A 24972-nucleotide genomic window follows, 5' to 3' on the forward strand; every position below is an offset into this window, starting at 1 on the left:
CAGGAACTGATGCGCCACCACCCAAAATGTGCAACCATGCATGTGTTATCCTGCTGTTTCGGGAGGACTAAATAAATAAAACCCAGTTCCCAGCATTCTGTGTGGTCAGACATCACCTAATAAAAATGTGCTTTTTAACTGTCATTTTTATTGTTTGACTTTTGCTGGTGGAGTGTTTAAACCCAGAAACCACTAGGTCTTAATTTGTTTTCCTCCATCATGGCTGGCTTCCTTTCTCCTGTCTCATTTTGAAACTTTTGGACTAGCTTCACCATTGGGTTAATGTAAAATTAATTGCACATTTCTCTGTTTGCTTTGGTAACGTGCAGCTTATCGTTTTAGACACTATCAGGTGGTAATTATGTAAAAACACACTAAGAAATACTGGTACATTTCTTTTCTCCCCGACTATTTTTTAAGCTGTTTAGAACGGGGCCTAGAACCAAGATACTGATTCCCTTCAGCCCTCGGGCAGCTGGTGAGGCCTGGCGGCTAGAGCCTGGCCTAGCCTGTGACTGCTGGTTCCATTTTCTAGAAGCCTCATTCATTTACCCCAATGTGTCATCAATATCTTACCATTTTCTAAATATGCCCTGAAGTTAAAGAGGTTTGGTAGCTTTACAAAAGTTGTTTCACTTTGAATGTATCTGGGGATACACGTATTCAGGGTCACTCTAAGTTACTAATCTAAACAATATTGGTATTTCCTCCAATTTAGCAGTTTACTCACTCACCTTAATCTTCTGAAATGCTTTTCCTTCCTCCTCCTCTTAATTTCTCCCAGTCCCAATTATTCCTCAATGTCTTCCTAAGTTATTCAATCATCAAACAGTTACCAAGCTCATAGTTCCAGCCCCTCTATGAAGCCTTCCTTGACCACACTGGTGAGCCACAAACTCTCCCTCTCCCTCTTTGAGACTCATAATGTATATTATCCCCACTATTTATTTACACACAGCACCTTGTTATTTCAGTTCTGCTTTTACATACATAGATCCAGTCTTCCCAATGAAATTATAGATCCTTGAAAGAAAATACTAAAGTTTTGTATTTCTCACTCCACCTACTGACGTGCATTTAGCATCTATATAAAATCTGTTGACTAACTGATCATGACTACAGTAATAATAAATATCACTTAACTGAGCACAGTGCTTAGAGCTGAGTCTGTGAAGAGTCCGAATGAACTGGACTGAATCCTTATTAACTGTGCCACCTCGGGCTACTGACAACTGTTTCCTCATCTGTAAAATCAAGATCAGAAGGGGACTTCCCTCATGGGATTGTTTGAGAATGAAATGTCATAATACCTGAAAGCAATACCTAGAAGAATTAGTATTCAGAGAATATTAGATGACAATGATAAGAATCATAGTGTTCGAGGCATGGGGATGAATTCTTTACATGTCTTACCAATTTAGTTCTTACTATAATCCTATGAAGTAAGAACTGTTACTATACCTATTTTACAGATAGGAAAACCGAGGCTTAAGGAAGATAAGTTTCCAGCCCAAGGTCACAGAAGAGGATTTGAAGTCCAGGCAATCTGACTGCAGAGCCCACCTTCTTAATCACTATAGGATGCCAATGGCAAAGACAGCAGAATCAGAAACTAATGGCATTGCCCCCTTTAAGCCACTTGCTGAATAAACATGTTGGGAAAGTGCAAGAGTTTACATGTAAAGCAGTCCTGTGCCCTAAACTGGAATTGGGATTCAGATTTGTCTGAGCCTGTGAACAACCTGGTAGGGAGGGTCGCCAGAAGTCAACATCAATGAGGTTTTTGGCTGAACCTGGAGTGGGAGGGGTGGCGTGACTTGGTGCCTGATGTTGAGAGACTAGGGAAGGGAACAGAGCATGGCATTTGATTCCATACTGTCTGAAGCCTCTTGCGCAAGAGGCTGCAGACAGATGATGAAACAGCTGTTTTCACAAGGGAAGCTGAGACACAGAGGTATAAGCAACCTGGCTGCAGGCCTGGTGACAGGCTGTGATGCAGAGCAGGGTGAGTGGTGTTCTCCCCACAGTTAGGGCCTGGCTGTGCTGCCCGGGCATCCTCAGCACCAGGCAGGGCACCTTGGGGGCAGACATCTTGTCCTCACTGAGGGCTCAGGCAGGAGCGGTGGTGGAGAGGTTCCTCAAAGTGGCTTCCTGGGCAGAGCAAGAGTGGAAGAACTGGAAAGCCATGAACACCTATAAGGTACCTTCTGGGATTTATATTGAGCTACACTCCAGCATTACGTAGATAAATGCAACACAGTAAAATCCAAGTTACTATCTCTTATGGGCTGAACTGTATCCCCGTAAATTTGTATGTTGAAGTCCAACTCCCAGGACCTCAAAATTTGGAGCTAAGGCCTTTAAAAGAGGTGATTAAGTTAAAATGAATCTGTTAGGGTGGAACTTAATCCAACATGACTGGTGACCTTACAAGAAAAGGAAGAGACGCCAGGGGTGCACTTACATAAAGGGGCAACCACATGAAGAGGCAGCAAGAAGATGGCCATCCACAAGCCAAGGAGAGAGGCCCTGAGGAAATCAACCCTGCCAGCACCTTGATCTTGGATTTCCAGCTTCCAGAACTTTGAGAAAATAAATTTCCACTGTTTAAGCTACCCAGTCTGTGGTATTTTGTTATGGTAGACCAAGCAAACTCATACACGATCCCTAAGACGATCAGTTTCATGCCCTCAGGCTGGCAAGACCTGGGGCAACTTGAAGTAGACCCACATTTAACTCTCACCATATGCGAGGCAGGCAGTATCACTCATTTTTACGAAGTAGGAAACCAAGGTTCAGAAAAGGTAAATAGCCTGCCCAGGATCACAGAGCTCCTAAGTGATGGAGCCTGGATTCAAATCCAGGTCCTTGTGACTCCCCAATTCGTACTCTATGTGACATTGCTCTCAACCGTGATGTGTTTTACCCACATACTAATCACTAAGTGATTAACAGGACTGGCACATCTCCTACTGCCCTGATGATGCAAAGAAAACTGGTCCTTCATTTATGAATTCACTGCAGTTGACTGTGTGGTAACATAAAATCCAGAAAGATCTGCTAGCAAAGGAATATTTGATTTTTCAAAAACACTAAAAAGAAAAAAAAATCCTAAATAATTGCTGCTCCCTGCCATAAAATGATTCTATTAAAATGATGTCGAGTGGAGCCTGAGGAGGTAACTAGATCCACAGGCCTATTCCCAAGTGTGTGTGTATTGGGCAACCAGGGGAAATAAAGGAAATGGGATGGGGAGGAGAGAAGATAGGGATTTCCCTCCATTTCTCAAAGACTATGTTCTCATCGTTGTACCCCTAGGGCCTTACGGGGCTTGGAATACACGACTTTCAATGTATGCTTGTTGAATGACTGAACAAATGAGCAAACAAATGAATGAACTCAACCCCTTAATAAGAAGAAAAAAATCCTTAGGCCTTTTCAATGACCTAAATTTGTCAAAGTATTTTGGGCTTTTCCTAATTTACTTTCTGTTTCACTTAATCAAATAAGATGTAACTTAAAAGGGAAGTAAAGATTAGACAGAAGAATTAAGCCATAGACCAAAGCAGGGCAAAAAAGGGGTTCCTGCCTGCATATTTGAATAGTATAAATGAAAATGTGTCTCCTTGTCACCCTTTACAGTCATCTTAGAAATCAACTTCACCCCACAGCCTCAGTGGGTGAGCTCGGATATATTTGTTTCAGGTGGATGTTTTTGGCCTGTGTATGGTGAACTACAATCAGAGATGCTGATAGCTCAGAAAACGGAATACAATGGTAAATATAGGCCACAGTCATCCAAATCTTGTGAGCCGGATAGAATTTCTTCAGGCTGATGATTTTTAAGAGCTGTCTTCAGAGCTTGCTGTTATTATAATTATGTTATTAAAAATAATTATCTAATAGGCAGAGCACAGAGGATTTTTAGGGCAGTGAAACTATTCTGTATGATACTATAGTGGTGGGTACATGTCATTATACATTTGTTCAAACCCATAGAATGTACAACACCAAGAGTGAACCCTAATGTACACTCTGAACTCTAGGATAATGACATGTCAATGTGGATTCATCAGATATTACAAATGTACCACTCTGGCGGGTGATGCTGATAATGAGGGGGGCTGTGCGTGTATGGGGGCAGAGGGTATATGGAAAATCTCTGTACCTTCCTCTCAATTTTTCAGTGCTCAATTTTTCTGTGAACCTAAAACTGCTCAAAAACACTAAATCTATTTTAAAAATTATCTGCTAAAAAAAATAAATAATATAAAAGATACCCCCTCTTCCACACGCTAATCAAAAAAAGTGGCTAGAAAGCTTATGAACAGGGGAAAACAAAGCGAGATGTCCTTAAAGATTTTAGGTACTATTCTAAAACCAGCACTTTACTTTAGTACCCTTTACTATAATAAAATGCAAAAATTCCTGTGTACTCTATTCAGATTTTGATAACATCTGAATGTTATCAACATTTGCAGGACAAAAGAAGTGTTTTTTCACCTTACCTTGGCATATTACAATTATTAGTGTGGTAGCTAAAATAATCTTGTTTTTTCCTTAGATGTTATTTATCTATTAGTATGAAGAATGTAATAAATTAGGGTGAGTTACTTTGTGTTGCTACCCACCCAATGTTCATTGGGGACAGAGATGCTTCTAGCAACTCAAAAAGTTTAACAAATAGTTTTTCCTCTTTTTTCAGTAAAGTCATCAAGTTATTATTAATTTTTAACTCTATCTGGGAAAATTTTAATGAGCTTTCAATTACAGTGTTTCTATGTAACTTGCAAATGGAAGATACCTCCATCCTACTATCTGCTATTATTATAAACACAGCTTTGAGTCTGAACAATCCAATGCTGATTAGAGGTTTTCCGCATTAAACCTTGGTCTCATTTCTAAAGTTTAACAAATAACACAATACATAATTCTCTGGCACGTCCAGTCCTTTTGTGTCAGGCAGTTGAAGCTCTCTCTACTCACATGACAAGCAAACAGAAAGCATACTATAATCAAATAAGCAGGCTATGATTAACTTTGCTCAGAGCTGTCCCTAAACTCCCTGTAACTCCACAGTGGTTCTCAGACAAAAATATGGCAAGGCACATTTCTCTAATGAAGAGAAAATCTCTGATTAAGAGCATTTGATGTTTCTTACTTTTTAAGTGATTATGAATTGAATTAGCACAGGGCCTAGCCACAACCGTCTCTCCTGTATTATTTTCACTCGCTTCTGCTACACAAAGCCAGTCATTTGTGAGGTGCTGGCCTTTATAATGTGACCATTATAATACATAATGGGACCATTATGTTAATTAATTAATTGAGCAGTAATGCAGACAGCCCATTCCCATTATCCTGAAATGGGACACATTCCAGCCACGTCCGTGAAATCAGTAGATGCAGCAGTTATTTCCATGTTTCTTGCGTGTCTGCAGACAGTCAACCAAACATTAATAATGCACTTGAAAATATGAAGTCACAGCTGGTAGCTAACAGCACTGAACTCAGGGCATCTTCACAAGCTTGGTTACTTTCTCTCTTCATTGACAGCACATGTTTAAGTTGCAAACAGTAGGAACTGAGCAGCATCTCAGCTGCCTTCCCATGACAGACATTATCAACCATTTGGTGCCCCCATACACGCAAAGATCTAAGTAAGTTAACAGTATGCAAAGCTTTTAGACCACTCCAGTGACAGGACTATCACTCTGTCTGACTCCAGAATCAACTCCAAACCACTTTGCTCTAATGTCAGTAATTTCTTTCTTATCCCAAGCAAGGTTATCTTGTGGCTAACATGTTCCCCCCTCTGGGAAAATGTTCTTATTAGATGGATTAATAAGGTGGCTAAGAATGAAGAAGCTTAGTGCTCAAGGAGAATCTGTCCAGGAGAGTCACTCTGACCCCCCAAAAGCTCTGGGGGTTTAATATGTCTAGAGCATAACTAGATTAATTGAATTTCAAAACCTTAAATAATTTCTGGTGGTATGGATGCTGTGTGTCATGCCACAGATCCCCCTTCTAGGACTGAAGGATTTATTTGTCTAGCTGTTTCTGGGAAGGATGTCAACTGACGGTCCTCAGGGCTGTTCCACCCAATGTCACATCCCTTCCTGGGGCAGCCAGCATCCAATGATTGGTCCATGCTTCCTCCTCTCAAATAAGAACAACTCTGAAAAGCCATCCCGGCTTCAGTGCTCCCTGTGGGGTCCCCTAGACCTTGATTTAGACAACATTACAACACTAATGATTTCCTTTCCTAATCCCGCTTCCTTCCTGTTCCCTTCCTTCTACAAGTTTTGATCCTTAAAGCACTCCCTAATAAACAATTTGCATACTAATTTCCACCTCAGAGTCCATTTCCTGGAGAACCAACATGCAATATCTGGCCTTCCCTTTTCCTTACCTTATACGACATACTATCACTTTCTTGCAGTTGTAATTAGCCAGTGGAGGATGTGTTAATCATATATATGTATGATTTCCACATGGAATTTCTGAGGGTGTAGATACTGCCTACTTTATACTACTTATACTACTCTATACTTGCTGAAAATCAAATACAGTTACAATTTAATGAATGTTCACTGAACAGAAGAAGCTCCAGTGTAGGGTGGGGTGGTAAGTATTATTACTCACAATAAGTGGTAAATATCTTATTTGGGGCTAACTAGTAACTTCAGGGGACTGCAAGTGAGTTAAATTCATTTGGGGCTAGCATTATGCACAGGCAGCTACATTAAACACTGGGAAGTGCCTGCATATTGTTTCCCTTTGGGTACGTTTGGGGTTGGGGAAACTGACTTTGCAAAGCAGTGAAGTGAATAGTTTGTTGATTTTTAAATTCCTTATTTCAAGAAATTTTTGGAAAATGTCTTCCTATTATCTGTTTTCCACTCTGCACACAGAATTTTATATGTTAGCCTTTTGGATTTGTTTAATTGATCCAAAGTTAGAATTAGTAAAGAAAATTATTACTAGTAAGTAATGTTATTGTCAAACAAATAGACTTAGGAATAATGTAAGCCATAATTAGTTGGTGTCATCTTACCCCTTAAGATCCAGGGGAGATAGGCTCAACCCTTTATCCCATGTGGAAAGTCCAAGACATTCCTCAACAATTCTACGAATTTCTGGAGGGCTTATATTCTCAGTGTCAGCTCTGACTCCAAGTTCCTATTCTGTTGAATTTGTTGAGTTTGGAATTGATCTTTTCATCACCTCCTGTTTTCCTTATTTCGTACCATGTCGATACAATGTAGAACTCAGTCTTTCTTCCTTCCTCCCTCCCTCTCTCTCACACACATACAGTCCACACAAGCCATTCTTGTATGTAGCCAACTTTACTAGAGTTTTGAAAAGATGAAAGTTACTTTACGAAGATTGCAAAAACATGCATATGATATTCGTCATCCTTGCTTTTTAAAAACGTCTTCCATCCTTTTCTGCAACAATTGGTACTCCAGCCTCCCTCTCTTCATTCCTCCCTCCCTGTGTGCGCACTCTCATTTAAAAGAAGAAAAAAAATCCCCTCATTCTCTTATAGAGAATAATTCAGCCCTAACAGACACGTATTAGGTCATTTTGACTGCAAGTGACAGAAAACCCAATTCAAACTGGTTTATGCAAGAGAATCTGTTGAGTCTTATAATAAAAGTCCAGGACTAGAACTTATTTCAGGTATGGTTGGATATGGGAACTCTGCCCTGCTTGCAGATCAGCTTTCCTTCTTTCAGTCCGTCGGCGCCATTCTCCCTAGTACTGACTCTCTCTCATATATCTTTTGCTCATTGTTGCAAGATTACTGTACTAACTTTTCACATGTTTCAGCATTCAACACCAACTGAAAGGGTGAGTCTGCCTCAACCCCAGAAGTCTCAGCAGTCTGGCTGCATTGCACTGGCGCGAGTGAATCACTTGCCGATCCCTCAGCCTATCACTGTGGGTAGGGGAATGCAGTGTACTCATTGGCTTAAGCCTACTTCCCCTCATCCAACCCGGGAGCTCCAGGGGTAGGATTAGTCTGATTCAAACCACGTGGAAAGGGAATTCCCTGGCGGTCCAATGGTTAGGACTACTTTCACTGCTGAGGGTCCGGCTTCGATCCCTGATTGGGGGAACTAAGATCCCACAAGCCCCACAGCTCGGCCAAAAAAAAGGAAAGAAATGTCCAAACCACATGGAAGGAGTGACTGGCTCCTCAGAAGGAAACCAGTTACGAGAGACACGGAAAGGTGAAACATCACAGAGCAACAGCCGGAAACATCAAGATCCAGTAAACGCCTGATGCACCCGCACAGTCAGCTTAGGCATCCCTCTGAATATCTGAGGACTCCCTGCAGTTTTAAAATAATTACCTGCTCAATTAAGTCTGTAGACAAAGGCCATCTTTCTACCCATTGATAGTTTAGAGAAGGAGAGTTCATTTTTACAGATACTCTAAAAAGGCCTGCAGGCGCCAGAAATGTTCCATGTCTTGATGGTAGTAATTTACATGGGTGTATACAAATGTAAAACTTCAAGAAGTACACTTAAGGTTTGTGTATTTTACCATATACGTGTTATTACACTTCAGTTAATTTTATTTTTTAATTTTCTGCAAGATGACCAACAAATGTCCAGTGTGATTTGGAGTGCAATCAAGCCTCTTATCTTCGGTCTGCCTTTATACTAAGCCTTATTCACCCGGAGGTGAAGACATAGCTTAGCTGAGGTCACCAGGATAGGAAATCCAATATGCGTTTGGGCTTAAGTCTTAGTTTGTATTAATACAGTTGTGTTTGTCTGAAGTCTCTTTCGGGATATATATATATATATATATATATATATATAACTTAGTATATTTACATAAACATTTAGAGGCTGAAGATAACCTGAAAGATAATGTCTATAATTAAGGCTTCTAAATATTTTCCTAAATTATTCAGGTTAACATATTCAAGGCAGAAAAATAGTTTGTCTTCTATCAGAAATAGAGTTAATCAAAGTCATTAGTCCTTAGTGAAACAAACACATCAGATTTTCCCTCAGAGCAGATTATAATGGACTTTGAATCCTGTACTACCTATATGACTTTGGGCAAGTCACTTGCTTGTGCCTGAGCTTCAGTTCCACATCTGTAAAATAATAAGTGAGGTTCCCCTCTTCCAAGGCTGCTCTGAGAAACAGAAACGGCATGCACAAAAGGTCTTCATGAAATGATTAAGTCTTATTATTATTCTGATCCCCCCTACCAACTGTTTTTGATAGGATTAATCACATTTTTTTCAGTGCCTCTTTTGAACTTATCTTCTTCGAATGGATTTTTCCTTCATAATTACTTCTAAGGTTAAGTGATTCAAGGGGTTGGTCCAGCAACCCCTTCCATTTTCCAATACATTAGAACACCTTGCTTGAATTTCATCTTACATTTTTCAGATGCTGTATCTATATGGCTTCTTATCTTTCTAGATCTTTTGCAGTTCAATCTTCTAATTCATTCTGCTTACAATATTATTCCTCTTTGAAATTTCATTGTCAACTGTGGCCAACCTGAGTAAGGACAGCTCTTGATTTCTCTTCATCTGTTTCAATCATTGTGTACTTCTCTGATTGTACAAGTAAGCTGAATAAGGAATAACTGTTGGTACACAGAAAGTGGCAATTTTCTTTTTGAAAGGTGGGATTATTCTTACATAAGGAAAAGCTTACTGTTTTTCATAAGCTTCTGCAGAGAATTATGAGAAAGGAGATTTAATGAGAGTTTTAAGAACATTTTACAGATTAGTTCACTACCTCAGGTCTATGTACAGAGTGTCTAGCAAGGAGAAAGCATAATTTTAGGTACTTAACTTATACTTTTAGCTAATTTAATCCTTCTACGAGTTTGCTATTGTTTTCTTCCTTTTACACGTGTGTTAACTTGTCCAAGGTCACATGGTAAGTTACATGGAAGAGACATATTTGGATAGGGATGCATCTAAATCTAATGCTTGTGCTTTTTCCAAAAGGTATTCTTCAGAGGCCCTTATCTGGTAGAGTTTGGTGGATCTCCAACCAGGTAAAGATAAGACATAAGCTTTGGTAACAGAATACTGACTTGCTAGCCACATGGTTTCTGTACAGGATTCAAATATTTCCTTTTAACTAGAGTGTAAATCAGGAAGGAAGGAACAAAGGAAGAAAAACGGTCACTTTACTTCTACTGAGGACTGCCCAAGAATAATAATAATTTATAAAATGCCAGTCTTAGATTGCTTCAATAGGAACTTCTATTACTTATAAAGAAGGTATCCTAGAAAGTGGGTTATTCAGTGTAAGGATGGATCACCAAGCAATTAAAAGAATTAGCCTTAATGAAAATTACAGTGTCTAAGATCCAAGACCAATAATTGCCACCTTCCAGGACAGTAAGAACCTGGACTCAGAAGCCTTTTGGGAAACTAATTTTATAATGTAATTACTTCTTTTAATATTAATTTAAGTGTAAAATTGAAAAATTTGAGAAGACTATCTCAGTATGTCCTCATGGGGGCACATCTGTATTATAAGTTTGCAAACCCAAATGGCTAGAATGATACAGTTATCAACATTTAAACATGCTAACATGCACATGACTAATATTATTGACATGTTGAGCTATATTCAGGTATTTGTTTATTAAATTAGCATATTGCTAGGAAAAATGTATAATTAAAAGTAGATAATAGTGCCTTCCCCTTCCATCCTTCGTCATTCTTTTGGAAAAGCAGACATTGTTAGTCACTATAAAGTCAAAGATGATCCTTATCCTAGACTCAGAGGCCCTGGAAAGTATTACTGGGTCAGGGAGTTACTCAGATTTACAGTCCAAACAAGTTCCTACTCTGAGTGGCTGTGTGCATCGCAGCTTTCACATCCCTGCTGTTGAACCATAGCAGCTACTACTGCATTTCTGGGACCTTTTTTTTTTGTTGTTACTGCTTCTCATCTGTGGTTCTCCAGATCCATTGCTCAAGATTAACCAAACATAACACACAAAGATCAATGTTCAGCTTTGAAATATAAAAGCATTATGTCCAAATGTTAAAAATAAGGTCAGCAATAAATCATGTTGGAAAGAAGCAGAATGTCATAAACGCAAGACAAGAGATTATAAATCATAATTCACAACATGGGGCTCCACCATCCTAAGAAGTTCGGAAGAAAAAGGGCAAAACGTTCAGAGGGTTCAGAGGGAAAGGCAAAGGGGAAGGGTCACAAGCCCAGACAGACTAACTAGGTGTCATAGTAACGCTGGTTTGCTCGTTTATTGTTTTTCATCCTGGTGAATGTGGTGCTGATAATACTAAGCTTTTTGGTTGGTTGTTTGGCTGGTTTTCAAAGGTCACTCTAGGAAGTGTGATATCAGTTATTTAGAAGACCCTAAATCTCATGTGCTTAGTTAAAGATGTTCCTAACATCTTAAGGGCAAAACACTGAAAATCTTATAGTAGAAAGAGTAAACTTACATTGAGTTCTTCTGGTATCCCTTGGGAATGTGGCATCATCCCGACTTCTTTCAATACATGGTAGCAAATCACTGACACAAAAAGAAGAACGATTTACTATAAGTTAGAGAAGCCACAACCACAAATCTAAATGTCAGCTTTCTAGGTCAACTACAAAGCTAATAATGGTATAAAACTACTAATGACTGTACATCATATTTTCCTTGTGATGAAACATAATTACAATATGTTAATATTTACAAATCACATTGAGGCTCTCAGATGAAGTGAAGTGATAAGTAAATAAATATTACATAAGTAAGCGATTACACAAGCAAGTAATGCCTCTGAAATTGTGTACTGTAAATTTGAAAACACTAATTGCTTTACAGGACCCAGGCCTATAGACAACATGGGAAGCGATGCTGTTTAGAATGAAATCAACTCCTCTCTACCAAAGAAGAAAATAAGGTTCCAATCTACCTAATTTTTTATATACCACTGGAGACATTCTGAACACACAGTATCAGTTCAGGATAGTGGATCTGAGAACATGGATAAGTAAATGGCCTGATCTTTTTCTATTATGTGTTCATGTGCAGGCAGTGCATAAAAATAACTTTTAAATATTTTAAAATATTTGACGGCCAGTATAGTGAGAGAGAAATATATGTGGGGGTAACTCATTCTTTGACTCATATTCAGGTAAGATGTAAATATTAAGTACTGCAAATATGGAAAACTTGATTTGCGTGAATTTTCTTTTTTAAAGTATAGTGTTTTAATCTTTTATAAATAGGAAGGAAAATGGGGAGAAATGGAGAGCAGGAAATCACATTTCTAGTTAAATATTTTTAACTCACAGCTTTGGAAACTCAAGATTCCAGATCATTTTGGATGTTTCAAGAAAGCAAGAATCCAGTCTGCCATATTATACACAGCATTTGGGGATGTGATAAGCTTACTTTTCCCCCCATTCAACAATTCTCTACAGACTCATCTGTAACAATGAGAAGCAGAGAAAATTTTCTTTTTTCTCACTTGATTGCTTTAAAATGACTTATGGTAAAATACCTTAAAATTGCCCTAGAATCAAAGGGCTTTTCTCTGTAGTTCTTCACAAAAATAACTGCACAGGTATTCACTAAACCCAAAAGAGCTTTGGTTCTGGGCCCAGATCACACACTAAGAAATTTAGCCCTATTTTACTGGCTTCTGTATACTCTTCCATATTTTCTGAATTTCCTACAAGGGACATATATCACTTTTATAATCAGAAAAAAAATCACATAAAGAAGTTTAGTTCATATCCAAAACTTGCTCAAGAAAAATGAGAGGATAAGCTGGCGATCATGTTGTAAGTTCTATAAGCTCCACCACCTGAGTCTGTGTATGGCTTTCACAACTATTTCTTATGTTTAGTAGCAAACATTTTGGATGATATAAACAAACACTATTACTTCTTCCCCCCTTACTGATGAGCACTGAAGCATGTGTGCACTTACATAATTTTCTTCAGCATGGAGGTTAAAAAATAAATTATCCAGCAGCTTTACAAACAATGTGAAGCCTGTGTTAATAAATCTGAAGCTCTGGACAGCGTTAAGCCATCTGAGATTTTTGCTAGGCGGAGACTGTCAGGCCTATCAAAGAGAGCAAGGATGAACTTCTCAACTGAAAATTATTATTTTAGGGAGTGTAAGGCGAGGCAACACATTCTCATAAAAATTTGGAGAGATCAAAGCAGCAGGAGGCTGAAGATTTACCACCAGTTCTGATACTTACAAGCTCTGTGACCCTGGACCATTTACTTAACCTCTCTGAGCCTCTGTTTCCATTTATAAAATGATAATAATAGGACCTATTTGGAGTGTTATGGCAAGGATTAAACTAGTTAAAGTGCTTAGGACATCTACTAGGACATGGAAAGTGCTCAAATGTTAACTCTTATAGAAACCAGAATGGTCTTCTCCACTTACATGACAGTGGTGTAAAAATGAAAAGCAGAGTTTGAATGTTTTAAAATATATTTATTACACAGTAGACTAGGTTGGACCACTAAGTTCCCTTACCTTCACGCTAAGAGTACTATTTGGGATTCGAATCTTCAGCAGCCCCTAAAATGATGCCACCTGAGTAGTTGCTCATCCTAGAAGTGGCAAATGGAAATTCCCTGTGCGAAATTAGAGAAAGCCTAGGCTTGCGTTTCAGGCTCTAGAAGGTTGTTTCTAGAGAGAAAATCATGTTCCATTGGAGGATAAGAATCTGCTTATAACATTAAGGGTAAGCCATTCCCAAATATTCACTTAGAGTGAGAGAATTGCTAATAACTTGCCCCATGTTGATTTTTCATGACTGCCCCATACCGCAGGTATTGTTTTAATCCCTGGTTAAAACTGAGGCTCAGAGAGGTTAAGAGACTTGCTCCCTGTTACACAACAAGTAAACGGCAGCCTGGGCACTCTGGTGTTTAACTGTAAGTGGGGCATCCATTTATTTGAGAAAAAAACATGTTAGTCTCACCCTTAAAAAAAAAAAAATGCTGGTGGTGGGGAGGACGCCACTGAGAAAGAGAAGAACAAAGAGGAAAAATTCAGTCTGCAGTTTCTTTCCCTGGAGGGCAGAGCCAACCACAATTGCCCCAGAAGCAAAGCCGGAGCTGGCAGACGCCGGGGTGAAAGGACAATCTTCCCGGGGACCTAAGGAGAAGGTGTGCCTTCAAAAGGTGTTCGCCGCCGTACTGCTCCCCTCCCCCACTACCCACTAACCTGTGTGTCGCTAGTGTGGGTTTGCAAGCCGTCGCCAGGGAGTGGAGCAAGCCTCTGTGCTATAAACAAGAGCAAGTGCCAGAGCCCCCGGCCAGCCTCTCCAAGGCCGGACTGCCAAGGAAACCTGGCGTTGTGACAGCAAGGGCTCGCCATGCCGCACGGCCAGTGGTCACCGAGGAGCCACTCTGGGGAGGACAACCAGGCGGGGCAACACCCCACCCCTCAAGGCTCACCTTGGAGAAGAGTGAGGTCTCTCCCATCAGTGAGTTGTGTAGGCTCTTAAAATTCCTCTAGCCTGAGTGTTTCAAGAATCCCCGGGAAGAAGTCAAATTGTGTGTGCGCGCGCGTGCGCGCACCGGTGTGAGCGTGCCCGTGTGTGCGTCCACGCACCGGTGTGGGCGTGCCCGTGTGTGCGTCCACGTGGGCGCGCGCGCACAAAGGCCCACAGGTTTCTAGAGAAAAGGTCTAGAGCTTTGAGCAAATTCGAAGGGCTCTTGACCCTCGTGGAAGAAACCATATTCGGGAGAAGAACATACCCCTGTCTTCCAGAAAAGAACACCGAGCTCACCACTTTTATTTCTGGAGCAAATAAATGAGCCCAGGCTCTCAGCCCACTTTCCTCTTACAAAACCCTAAGGCACTTAAGAGAGACCACAGGGGAAAAAAATAACTCAGCCCCTTTTCTAATCTAAACCTAATCCTCCTTAAACCTCGCCTGACCCGGGCTACCAGGAATGCTGCCAGTGCCAAATGATATGATGTTTATTCAGCTTAGGTTTTAGCCCGCTGCTCCTGAGCCACAAAATCAAAGGGGAATGTTCCAGCCACCACCTGCTGATGAATGGGTAAACAAGGGCCTGTCAAGAAAGAGGAGCCCCAGTGTTTGAAGACAATGCCTTTGTGTAGTTCTGGCTCAAATAAGGGCACAGCTCCTAAGGAACAGGCTTGAGACATGCATAAATGCCCTGCCAACTAGTTCAGGAGCCTGGGTGCAGCTGTTCCTAATGCACCCTCTGCCTCCTGCTACCCCTCACACCACAAGAGTACCCGGGACACCATGTCCCCTCTCCCAGAAGAAGCTGGCAAGGTACAATTTGTGAACCAGTTAGGTTTATGCTGGAAGAGCATTTTCCACATTATTCTCTGAGAAGCCTCAGCTCTGTAAGAGCAACGTAGAGCTCAGAACGCATGACCTGACCCCCATTTTACCAGAGCAGTGGTTTTGATCTGTTTTAAATCTGGGGGACCTGCATGAGATTTGGGGGGTGGGGGGATTTCTGTTGCTAAAAACAGAATGTTTGAAAAACATTCTTGTAGTATCAGATTTGGTACATCCTTACACAAGAGGGGTTTAAATGAAATAAGTCTTATAGATCCTGAGATCCAGCAAGCTGGTTTTGTTCTCAGTTTTCTCTGCTTCCCTCCTCTGAACAAATGTCTCTTTATTACTCTTTAAATGTGTGATCGGATCAGCATCATCCTCTCAGGAATCATAACCCTGGGAAGAGTAGCTAACATTTATTCAGGGTCTGTTGTGTGTCACGTGACGTGCTGGGAGTTTTCATGCATTATCTCACTGGAACCACTGCAGCCCTCTGGGTGGAGGATCACTCTCCTTGGCTCTCAGGTGAGGGCAGTGAAGCAGAAACACAACTACAGCAATAACAACATTCACAACAGCAGCTTGCCTCCATGCACTCAGGGCTCTTAAATGATGGACCAGAACTGTAACCCAGGTAGTAACTCAAAACCTGAGTCCTGACTCTGTATAATGTCACCTCTAATGTTTAACAAGCAAGAGGTGTGTGTGAGCATGCGTGTGCGTGTGTGAGCGTGCGTGTGCATGTGTGTGTAAATCAGATGTAAATTATTTTTACATCTTAAAAATAAATGTCAATAAAGTCTGAAAGTAAAAATAGGAATAAAAAAATTACCCATCATTCCACCATTCCAAGACCACCAACTGTTAACATTTGGGCATATTTCCTCCCAGTGTACTTTTATGTATAATTTTTAGTTCTGCACATTTAAAACAGCTGTGATTGTCTATGCATATTTTATTTTGCATTTGTCACTTAATATGACAACAAAATATGATGATGTTTTTCATAACATTTCAAATTCTCTGTCATTTTTACTGGCTAAATAATAGTCTTTTAGGTGGAGCAATTCAGTTTAACAAACATTTATTGAGCACATAATATATAATACTGTTCTTTTCTTCAAGGAACTAGCAGTCTAGTATAGGGAAAATAAGGCACATAGATAACTGTATGGTTATAATAGCTAACACTACTGAACATAGACTGTGTTCCAGGCACTATTCACATGAATGAACTCACTGAATTCTCTTAGCAACCTTATAAGTAGGGACAATCTCTCTACTCTTTCAATAGCTGTCAAAGACTGAGGCACATCTCGCTAACAAGATGGTATTTCTAGGTAGAATAATAGCTCCTTGAAGATGTCCACCTCCTAATCCCCAGAACAAGTTTGTGATAACTTGTTATAGCAGCCATAGGAAATGAAAACACTAGGATTCAAACCCTGGCAGTTTGACTTCTAGAGCCATTATTCTTAACTATGGTCATATATGTTGGGCAAGGTAATTAACTGTGCTCAGGGCACTATAAGCGCCTAAAGAAAGGACACTTAGAGCACTAGGGAAGAAGAGGAAGACAAAAACCAGACTCTTTAAAGCTGGACAGGAGTTATGAAGGCAGTGAGCGAAGGAAGGATGAGGAATTGAATTACCATACGAAGCTCTCCATGCTATCATAAGTGAAAAAATTCTAACATTATGTACAATAGTTTTCCCATTTCTGTTTAAAGATATGTGTGAGTATATGTTTATTATCATAAGTGAAGTTGATACACTCCCATAGTTATCTCTGGAGAGTGCGTTTGTGGGAAACATAAGGGGAGATTTTTACTTTTTACTTACAAATTTTCGTATTTTTTGAAAATTTCGCCAGACGTGTACTTTGGGTTAAATTTTTTTTTGTAAAATAAGTAAAGTAGGGGCTTCCCTGGTGGCAGTTGTTGAGAATCTGCCTGCCAATGCAGGAGACGCGGGTTCGAGCCCTGGTCTGGGAAGATCCCACATGCCGCGGAGCAACTGGGCCTGTGAGCCACAATTGCTGAGCCTGCGCGTCTGGAGCCTGTGCTCCGCAACAATAGAGGCCGCGATAGTGAGAGGCCCGCGCACCGCGATGAAGAGTGGCCCCCGCTTGCCACAACTAGAGAAAGCCCTCGCACAGAAACGAAGACCCAACACAGCCATAAATGAATAAATAAATAAATTTTTTAAAAAATCCTTAAAAAAAAAATTAAGTAAAGTAGTATACATATAGACCATTTTTCTAAGCTGAAGAAAATAAAATGCATCACTGGGATGCAAATCTTTGTGCATAAAGCACTGTGCTTCTGTAGAATGATTTCCTTAATACAGAAAATTCCTGGAGGTAGAATTGCTGAACCAATAAATAGAAACATTCGGAAAACCTATACATATTTAAAAAATTAAATATACCAGAGATGGTACCCAGTTAGTAAACCAAACTGTGTGAGAGGAGAGGAGATATTTAACAGGTGAACAGAAGAGATGATAGTTGTCTACTCATATGTGAAGGTTGATACGTGGTATTCAATGTATTAGTCTGCTAGTACCACAGACTAGGTGGCTTAAACAATAGAAATTTATTTTCTCACAATTTTAGAGGCTAGAAATCCAAGATCAAGGAGTTAGCAGGGCTCACTGAGGGTTCTCTCCTTGACTTATGGATGGTCTTCTTCTTGTATCTTCACATGGCCTTTCCTCTGTGTATGTCTGTGTCCTAGTTTCCTCTTCTTACAAGGACATCAGACAGATTGGATTAGGGTCACTCTAAAAACCTCATTTTAATTTAATTACCTCTTTAAAGACCCCAGTTTCAAGGAAGATATCATGTTCTGAGGTACTGAAGATTAGTACCTCAACATATGAATTTGCCGGGCGGGGGGGTGGGGGGGAGGACACACAATTCAGCCCACATCACAAAGAAGGCTCTAGAAGAACGAAACAATACCAATGAAGAGAATTTCTGTTCACTGAGAGAAGGAAACTTTGTAATATTTTAACGTCTCCCATAATGGAACAGAGCTAGAAAATGACATGGTGATTATGCTGATTTTAGGCTCACTCTTTATTCCCAGCCCTGCCCCAGTGCCGGCCTGGGTCAGCTGGGCTGGGCCACATGAAAACTGCATACACGCTGCTTGGACCTTTCTCTCTGGAAACTTAAACCTAAGTCTGCCCTCAGCAACTGCATGACTCTTTCCCAGTACCCATCATGGTCCCACTTTGTTTCTGCAATCTATCTCCAAAGACAGCAGGATACAGTACAGCATAAATCATTAATAGGAAAAGAGTCTGGCTCCTTTCTCCTCCCAACAAAAGCTCCGCTGTAATCTCTGTGTGCCCTTCACCTGTCTTTGATTCAGATCACAATCCTCTCCTATTGGAGTGAGAAAAGAGGGTGAGAGTAGTTTCTTGAGCTTTTTGTTGAGAGTACATTGCCAGTAAAGAGAGTTGTAGAGTCTAAATCAGGAATCAGCAAACATTTCTGTCAAAATCCAGATAGTAAACATTTTAATGTTGCCGGCCACAGGATTGCTATTGTGAGTACTCAACTCTGCCATTGTAGTACCAAAGCAGCCACAGACAAAACAGTAAGGAAAAGAGCATCATCATGTTCCAATGAAAAAAGCAGTGGACCAGCTTTAATCTATGGGCTGTGGTTTGCTATAATTCAAGAAAACTGAGAATATTTACTAGGTTGAATGAAAGTATGTAGCGAGCCCAGAATGATAAACTATGAATTGTATTAATTTCTTTTGTTGATTTATTTAATACACTATGTATATCTGGGTTTAAATCATAGTCTTGTTCCTTCTGAACACTCTCTGTTCATTTTTTATTATAAAGAGGGAAGGTCTGAAAATTAGTTTAATAATACATATTTCTGAACCTGAACTTTAACTTTTTAAAAAAGGTTTTGCCACATAATGCTTAGGTTAAATCTGCCACGGAAACAACACAACCACAGGCTATAATTACAAAATAAGGCACAGAGATAAAGGTCAAGATAAGTCCCGAAGAGCTGGTGTTTCATTGTGTTATTCATTCAACCAATATTTGCATATGTGCTATGTGCAAGGCACTAGAACAAGTACTTCAGAGAATTCCAGGATGAAATAGACATGAACCCTATCTTCAAAGTCTGTTTAATAAAGTGACAATAGAACACCCTGGCCATCAGTTGTAGCCTAGGGAGAGCATGTGACCAAGTTAGAATAAACAGCTCTTCCTGTGCAATTTGAATCTAAAGTAGAATACCATGGCTGGGAGAGCATGCAACTATTTTATCAAGGAGAGAGTTCATTGCCTCATTCTGTGACTGGCTTATTTCATTTAGCATAATGTTCTTAAGGTTCATCTCTGCTGTCACAGATGGTAGAATTGCCCTTTTTAAGGCTGAATAATATTCCATTATATGTATAACTGCCTTCAAAGACCCAGCCCTTCTCTGGGTCAAGTTATTTTTTAATTAGACTAGGAACCAATTTATATTTAAATAAATAAATAAGATTAGTTAAGCAGAATGAGAGAATAGGAAAATTTTTCAAAATGATGCCCCTTCCTATTTTATTCTTGCTATATGTAAGAACATACATGTAAGCATAACAACTTAGGAATTCGTGGGGAAAGTAAAGAACAAATATAAAAATTTCTTTGCAGAGTGCAGTTTGGATCCTTTGTTTTCCCCCCTCTTTAAATCTTTACTGCATAGTCTTGAGTTCCATTGAAGACCCACAGATTCCAATTCAACAGGGAGCTGTTTTCTCCTTCATGGAAAAATCTCCATTTTAATGATTGCTACCCAGCGCTGCCTTATTAACTGAAGGGGGCACAGAGACTCAACTCTCAATTGTTGGTGATTATTGCAAGGTAATTCTTGCCATTTTTCCCTCCCCCAAGGGGCAGTTTAGCAGAAAATGTCCCACTACTAATTTAACCAATTGAACAGAAAATAAAACTAACAACCAAATAAATTTGGTTTTGGCTGGTAGAAGAATTGGCTGCCTATATGGTGCATCATGAAGGTTGAAGAAAGGCTCATATTTGCCAGTATCTGTGTCCCACTAGTATGCCAGGGGGGCAATTCTGTGGCTTGGGTTCTCCTAAATTGCAAACATGTTACCTACAAGGTATAATAAGTTATACATTAAACTTTTATTTCAACCACAGCTTAAAGAGAATTGCAAACTTAGCTATCAGGCAGTTTTGCAAATAACCACATAAAGCCTCGAGAGAGTAAGATTTAGAACAGTATATCTAAATGGGTAGAAAAAGACGAGGCAAAGTCAAGAATATGGGCTATTACAAAGGGCTGAGTGGGCAACCCGAACCAGCAGGTTTTCTTCTTCCACTATTCGCCTTTAGGCTTCTTATGCTTCTGCTAAAGCAGGCGTCTACAAGCTTTTTCTGTAAAGAGTCAGATAGTAAATATTTAAGCTCTTTAGCCATTATGGTCTCTGTCACAACTACTCAAATCTGCCATTATAGTACAAAAGAAGCCATAGACAATATGTAAATGAATGTGTAGCTGTATTTCAATAGAACTTTAGTTATGGACCCAGAAATTTGAATTTTATATAATTTGTACATGCTGAAAACTCTTCTTCAATCTTCGGGGTTTTTTCCCACAGCCATTTAAAAATATAAAAACCATCCTTAGATCGGGGGCCATACGAAAACAGACGGCAGGCTGGTCGGGTCATAGTTTGTAGACTCTTTCTAAGCAAAAGCCATTTGCTATTGTAAATACGTATCCTATGCTATTCCACTGCGCCTGCTGTTTCTTCTACTTAGAATGTTATTTTCCTGTCCCTACGCTTCCATATTGTACTCATAACCTGGTTCAATTACTCTCTCCCTTCCAAAGTAACTGCTCATACTCTTCAGTGCCTTCGTCTGTACCTCTCTGATAGCCTCAATCATTTCTGATCTGCATTACTTCGTGGTCCAAGATGCTTTATTTTTTTATCCTCCATGGCACTGAACTTAACATAGAGTTAACGCTCATAAATGTTTCTTGAGTCAAGGCAGCACCATTAGGGAATTCCCTGGCAGTCCAGTGGTTAGGACTCTGTGCTTCTACTGCAGGGGGCACGGGTTCGATCCCTGGTCAGGGAACTAAGATCTGGAAAGCCACATGGCACGGCCTAAAAAAAAAGGCAGCACCATTAGCATTTAGGAAACAATATAAGAGTGGAATAAAAATAAAGTTGAAAGAGAAGTGAAAGGTGTGCTTAACACTTGTAGAGGGTTGAATGGTGGCCCCTAAAACGATATGTCCACCTTCTAATACCTGGATCCTGTGAATGTGACCTTATTTGGAAAAGGATCTTTGCAGATGCAATTAAATTAAGGATCTTGAGATGAGATTATCCTGGATTACCCAAATGGGTCTTAAGTCCAATGACAAATGTCCTTATAAGAGAGAGAAGAAGACACACAGAAGAGAGGGCCATTGAGGACAAGGCAGAGATTGGAGTGAGGTAGACACAAAGATCGCCATTGCCACCAGAAGCTTGAAGAGGCAAGGAAGGAGTCGCCCTTTGAGCCCCCAGAGGGAGTACAGCCCTGCTGACACCTCAGTTTTGGTCTTTTGGCTCCAGAACTGTGAGAAAATACACTTCTATTGTTTTAAGCCACCCAGTTTGTTCTAATTGCTATGACAAAGCTCAGAAGCTATAACAACCTCCTTCTCCAAGTTGAGTTAATATAGAAATAGCTATTATTTATTTAGCATTTATTACGTGCAGCTTTACACAGATTATTATATTAAATATTCACAGCTATCTGTTGAATTTGGCATTATCCTTATCCCTTGTACAGATGAGAAAACTAACATTCAGAGAAGTCAAGTAACCTACATAAAGAGGCACTCAGCTAGTAAGTGATGGAACCAGAATTGAACCCAGCTGATCTGACTTCAGAGTCCCCTCCTCTTAATCACTGTATCATCTGTGAGAGTCTTCCTAATTATTCTTCTGATATTTCACATATCCTAAAAAAGATGGGGGAAATATTGGTTAATGGTTTCCTTCTTTGGGGGATGAAATTCCTCAAACTTGATTTCTACTATACCAGGAACCCATTCTTTTTTCTTTTTTTTTTTCCTTGGCATTAAATAATTTTGTATTATCTCACCTGTGATAAGAAACACCAGATAATTTCAATAAAATAAAACATATTTAAAATTTTTTACATATAATTTTTTCCTTGTTTTGCATTAAATAATTTTGTATTATCTCACCTGTGATAAGAAACACCAGATAATTCCACTAAAATAAAAAATATATTTTAAAATTTTTACATAGAATTTTTATCTTGCTAAAGATTATATAAAAATAAATGTACATTTATCCCCCAAATTTCAAGAAAAATTTTTAGTATTTGCAATAAGCCCAGCAGCTCTTTTTTTTTTTTTTTTTAAAGATTGATCGATTGATTGATTGCTATGTTGGGTCTTCGTTTCTGTGCTAGGGCTTTCTCTAGTTGCGGCAAGCGGGGGCCACTCTTCATCGCGAAGCGCGGGCCTCTCACTATCGTGGCCTCTCTTCTTGCAGAGCACGGGCTCCAGACGCGCAGGCTCAGTAGTTGTGGCTCACGGGCCTAGCTGCTCCACGACATGTGGGATCTTCCCAGACCAGGGCTCGAACCATTCTCAACCACTGCGCCACCAGGGAAGCCCGCCAGCAGCTCATTCTTGATGAGCAAGGATACGATAGTATGCTGCTCAGCTCTCTCTCTCTCTCTCTTTCCTTCCTTCCCCCCTTCTCTCTCTGATTTTCAGAGGGAAAACAATGGTTTCTGATCGCTTTTTAAAAGGTATGGCCTTCACAGGCCTTCAAAAGTCTGTTTCCCTAAGCAGCCCTATTTGAATGCATTTAACAATCTTAGCTTCTAGTTTCCATTAAGGAAAATAAATACGAGGAAACACAACTCCAGGCAGCACTGGGAAGATGCCAGCAATGGAAACATTAGGCTGTTGCTGGGTGAGTCAGGGGGAGCAAAGTGCCCAGCTGCCACTGAGACTGGCCGTAGGAAAAGGCTCTGTGCATCAATGCCAGCGATACACAGTGACCCACAGTTAGGATCCACTAGGGAAGCCAGACAGCACAGTGTTTAAAAGCATGAGTGCAGTTGAGTCTAGATTTGAGTGTCTTGGTATCGTCACACACCAGCTGTGTGACCTGGGCCAACTGAGCTCAAGTCTTAGTTTTTTCATCTGAGAAGTGGGACGATGATAGTACCTATTTCATAGGTAAGGGTCATGTAAGAAGCTGGCACATGAAAGCACCCAGTACTATCAGAGTGTTGGTGATTAAATTGTTTATATTGAAGTCTTGGAAGGAGTGAAGCGTATTTTAACTCACTGTCTTTCCTTTCACCATCCTCCACCACTGGTTCTCAATTTCTCTTTTACTAGGTGTGACTCTGCTACTTCATTAGCTTTTGTGTAACTATCTGAAGGTTAAAAATAAGTTGAAAAGAATAAAAATAAGAATGTCCAGAGCTGACATAAACTCTCTTTTAAAAGATAATTACAAAATAAAAGATGCTTTCAGAGAAGAGAGATTTTTACATGGCCAAAATTAAAATCTTTACCCTGTATACTAACCCAAATAATACAGATTATTTCATAACTCCATTATAGGAAAATCTAGTTAAGGCCATTTTCATCACTTAATTCCTCTCATCCCCCACTCCTGCTGCCTCCTAGAAGCATTCATTACCTCAAGATAATTTCACTGATTATTGAGGCATTATTATTCTGCTGCTTCTACTGTGAACTTTTTATTCCTAAAGTCACTCCTTTGCTTCAAAGATGACACACTGGTAAGAATACCAATTTTTCCCTAGACCTGTATAAACGAGGTCCCATAGCCCCAGCATTTGAAATTTGAAAAACCAGAATGTATGATATCATCAGTAGAGAGTAGCATATAGTAGCAGTCATTGTTAACACTCATTTTGCTAATAACACTTAGCACTTCCTTACCACCGTCTTCTACTACTCTTACTTTCAAAGCATTTTATATCTTCTTGATATAGATTGTATATGTATGCATTACTATACACATATTTTTATGGTAATGGTTATGGACTACAGTATTATACACTCTTTATGTTTGGTATTATTTGCTGATGGACTGAGACCCAGGGAAAGTGAATTAGTTGCCTAGGCCGGCATAGCAAATTCATTACAGAACCATAAACCCAGACTGCAGATTTTGATTCCTTGGAAGTCCCAAGCTTATATATTCTTGAGATGATGGTAGAACTAAATGCGTTAGCCCTTCCAACCAACTTTTAATACCATTGTGTCTTTTTTTTTTTTTTTTTGGCTGCGTTGGGTCTTCGTTGCTGTGCGCGGACTTTCTCTAGTTGCAGTGAGCGGGGGGTACTCTTCGTTGCGGTGCGCGGGCTTCTCATTGCGGTGGCTTCTCTTGTTGTGGAGCACAGGCTCTAAGCGCACGGGCTTCAGTAGTTGTGGCACGAGGGCTCAGTAGTTGTGGCACACGGGCTTAGTTGCTCTGCGGCATGTGGGATCTTTCCGGACCAGGGATCGAACCCGTGTCCCCTGCATTGGCAGGTGGATTCTTAACCACTACGCCACCAGGGAAGTCCCCCATTGTTT

Source organism: Balaenoptera musculus, chromosome 6 (assembly GCF_009873245.2).
Source record: "Balaenoptera musculus isolate JJ_BM4_2016_0621 chromosome 6, mBalMus1.pri.v3, whole genome shotgun sequence".
NCBI lineage: Eukaryota > Metazoa > Chordata > Mammalia > Artiodactyla > Balaenopteridae > Balaenoptera > Balaenoptera musculus.